Source organism: Tachypleus tridentatus, chromosome 2 (assembly GCF_004210375.1).
Source record: "Tachypleus tridentatus isolate NWPU-2018 chromosome 2, ASM421037v1, whole genome shotgun sequence".
Taxonomy (NCBI): domain Eukaryota; kingdom Metazoa; phylum Arthropoda; class Merostomata; order Xiphosura; family Limulidae; genus Tachypleus; species Tachypleus tridentatus.
This window is the reverse complement of record NC_134826.1, coordinates 90898817-90900826: the sequence shown is the minus strand read 5'-3', so window position 1 is coordinate 90900826 and position 2010 is coordinate 90898817.

The following is a 2010-nucleotide window of genomic DNA, read 5'->3' as shown; positions in this document are numbered from 1 at the left end:
TATTTATCAAATTTTAAAGAAGGAATGAGAATATGTATGTAAATATCCATCAAATTTATAACGTGAAACTAACTATACCTTATTTTGAAAAATAACCCCGAAGAACAGGTGTGTTTTTTTTCATTCGCTATTTCCTTACATACAAGGAAACACTTTCTTAATGCGAAGGCCATGACCAATTAGTTGCTGGAAGATGTTGATTGACGTGTTACATACCAACACACGAATCATTAGTCTAGCATGAATCACGTGGTATTCTGCTGCATGTGGAAATAACAGGTATATTTACACTCATCATCCCACCCACACAAACTGTGCAACAAAAATTATGATAAACCTTTTACTCATACCCAGGCAATAATAATTACACACGCACACACAAACATACTTTCATGCATAGATAGAACAGACGAGCAATCAAAGCTACGAAACAAGGAATGTTGTGAAACCCTAGCAGCGATTTTATTATTACACACACACAGAGTGAGAGAAAAGCGCAAAGACATTTACATGAATGTGTAATTAGTACATACATGACAACGGTTACTTCACGCATCCTTAAATTATTTGAATGGGCCTCAATTTCCAGCTTAGCAAACGAAGATTACATTTTCTCTACTTATTTTAAGGTTTACGAGATTGTATAAACGGGATGATTTATGAAAGATATAATATTATACCTACAATAAATTATAAAGCACGCACTCTGTGCGTTTGTAGGTGCACTGTAAATCACGAAAACTAACAAAACTATAATCACGATATTTGGTTAATACATGTATCTATATTTAGTCGTCGACATTCATGAAACTTTCACTTGCTATTCAAGCGCATGCGCAAATAAGTATTAGGCCTTTATAAAACGAAAAGTTGCATATGGTAACTTGTTGTATACAAAGAAACATCACTAGCTAATTAGTAGAATCTTTACAAACAAGCAAGAAGAGGTGTCTAGGGATGGTTGCTTAACTAACTTGCCTGTTATTGCAATTGCTTTAGCTGTAAACAGCATTTATTTCGTGTATGTAGACAATATTCTTAACAGAACACATATACACCATTATTTTCAAGGAATATCTTACACTGTAAGAGGAGTGGCAGAACAAGGCAACGGAAGCCCACTCAGCATATCTTGGACATCCTGCATAGAAGTTTCTGAGAAACAGAAATCATCGTATTTTCACACATCCCGCCCCATGGTATACCCTATATCTGAGAGGAAAGTGCTCTAAGATACTTTTAGGTACATTATTACCCATACTCGTGTATACCTCACAAGACAGCAACACAGACAAATATTTGAAAACAATAATTAGAATTATTTTACATCATGGTAATACAATAAAATCTTCACCAAGCACGTGAACAGCAACGTAAACAAATATTTGGAACAGAAAATAGGTGATTTCAGTCTTAAAAAACAAAAAAAATATCTTATTGCTAGCAAACAGATATACCCCACAACTGACATTTTTAACATTAACATATAGCCCGCTGGTTATTTGCGTGAAAATACGGTACCTATTTCTCACGAACGCTATATGTTACAGTTAACACTGACAAAGATTTAAAAATCACAACATTTTCACCAAATACTCCACGGAACATTCAATTTTTAATCACACCGAAAAGCTTGATTTAAACAACGAACATTAGGTAAAGTTCAATGGATTCCTAAAGAAAACGAGTTCGAAGGGGATGGGAGAGCTAGTCTTGTGTTCTTTCTGGTCCTTTAAAAAACTGTAATAAAAATATAGGTCCAAAGTGCTGATCCCTTAATTAAAAGTACAGTCCCACCGATAAACAAATACAACTAAAATTCACTGTGTGTATGACTTGCTATCCAAAAAAAACACAGTAACACAGCATTAGAGTATTGTTGAGAAATACGATCATGAACCATGTATGCATTCTCTGCCGAATTACAAACTACAGTGTTCAATTCAGGAGAACAATGATGCATGATGAAATTGCGTCTATTCAAAACCTAGATAGTACAGAAGGAGAAAA